The sequence below is a fragment of the Arachis hypogaea genome, chromosome 11, assembly GCF_003086295.3.
Source record: "Arachis hypogaea cultivar Tifrunner chromosome 11, arahy.Tifrunner.gnm2.J5K5, whole genome shotgun sequence".
Classification (NCBI taxonomy): domain Eukaryota; kingdom Viridiplantae; phylum Streptophyta; class Magnoliopsida; order Fabales; family Fabaceae; genus Arachis; species Arachis hypogaea.
Window position 1 is genome coordinate 22,884,128 of NC_092046.1, and position 1,500 is coordinate 22,885,627.

At 41.0% G+C, this 1,500-nt stretch overlaps 1 non-coding gene across 1 annotated transcript; it reads left to right on the forward strand.

Moving 5' to 3' along the window:
• Positions 1 to 695: 695 nt before the first annotated feature.
• On the forward strand, positions 696 to 803 carry LOC112724468 (small nucleolar RNA R71). The gene has a single exon (XR_003163629.1). It is a non-coding gene; the product is annotated as a small nucleolar RNA R71 (small nucleolar RNA).
• Positions 804 to 1,500: the final 697 nt, after the last annotated feature.

The following is a 1,500-nucleotide window of genomic DNA, read 5'->3' on the forward strand; positions in this document are numbered from 1 at the left end:
AGTTCAGTAATTTTCTTACTCAGCTGACCCACTTGTGCCTCCAAATTTCTAATGGAGGACCTTGTTTCAGTCATGAAACTTTGAGTGGTTTTGATTAGATCAGAGACAATGGTTGCTAAGTCAGAGTGGCTTTGCTTAGAATTCTCTGTCTGTTGCTGAGAAGGTGATGGAAAAGGCTTGCTATTGCTAAACCTGTTTCTTCCACCATTATTGTTGTTGAAACCTTGTTGAGGTCTCTGTTGATCCTTCCATGAGAGATTTGGATGATTTCTCCATCAAGGATTATAGGTGTTTCCATAGGGTTCTCCTATGTAATTCACCTCTTCCATTGCTGGGTTCTCAGGATCATAAGCTTCTTCTTCAGAGGAAGCTTCCTTAGTACTGCCTGTTGCTGCTTGCATTCCAGACAGACTCTGAGAAATCATATTGACTTGTTGGGTCAATATTTTATTCTGAGCCAATATGGCATTCAGAGTATCAATCTCAAGAACTCATTTCTTCTGAGCTATCCCATTATTCACAGGATTTCTTTCAGAAGTGTACATGAATTGGTTATTTGCAACCATTTCAATGAGTTTCTGAGCTTCTGCAGGAGTCTTCTTCAGATGAAGAGATCCTCCAGCAGAGCTATCCAATGACATCTTGGATAGTTCAGATAGACCATCATAGAAAATACCTATGATGCTCCATTCTGAAAGCATGTCAGAAGGGCATCTTCTGATCAATTGCTTGTATCTTTCCCAAGCTTCATAGAGGGGTTCACCTTCCTTCTGTCTGAAGGTTTGGACTTCCACTCTAAGCTTGCTCAATTTTTGAGGTGGAAAGAACTTTGCCAAGAAGGCATTGACTAACTTTTCCCAAGAGTTCAGGCTTTCTTTAGGTTGTGAATCCAACCATGTCCTAGCTCTGTCTCTTACAGCAAAAGGAAAAAGCATAAGTCTGTAGACTTCAGGGTCAACCCCATTGGTCTTGACAGTGTCACAGATTTGCAAGAATCCAGCTAAGAACTGATGAGGATCTTCCAATGGAAGTCCATGAAACTTGCAATTCTGTTGCATTAGAGAAACTAATTGAGGCTTAAGCTCAAAGTTGTTTGCTCCAATGGCAGGGATTGAGATGCTTCTCCCATAGAAGTCGGGAGTAGGTGCAGTAAAGTCACCAAGCACCTTCCTTGCATTGTTGGCATTATTGTTTTCGGCTGCCATGGTATCTTCTTCCTTGAAGAGTTCTGTTAGGCCTTCTAAAGAGAACTGTGCTTTAGCTTCTCTTAGCTTTCTCTTCAAGGTCCTTTCAGGTTCAGGATCAGCTTGAACAAGTATGCCTTTATCTTTGCTCCTGCTCATATGAAAGAGAAGAGAACAAGAAAGTAGGAAATCCTCTATGTCACAGTATAGAGATTCTTTGAGGTGTCAGAGGAAAAGAAGAATAGAAGGAGGAGGTAGATAGAAGAGAATTCGAACTTATTAAGAGGAATAGAGTTCGAATTATACCTTGAGGAGG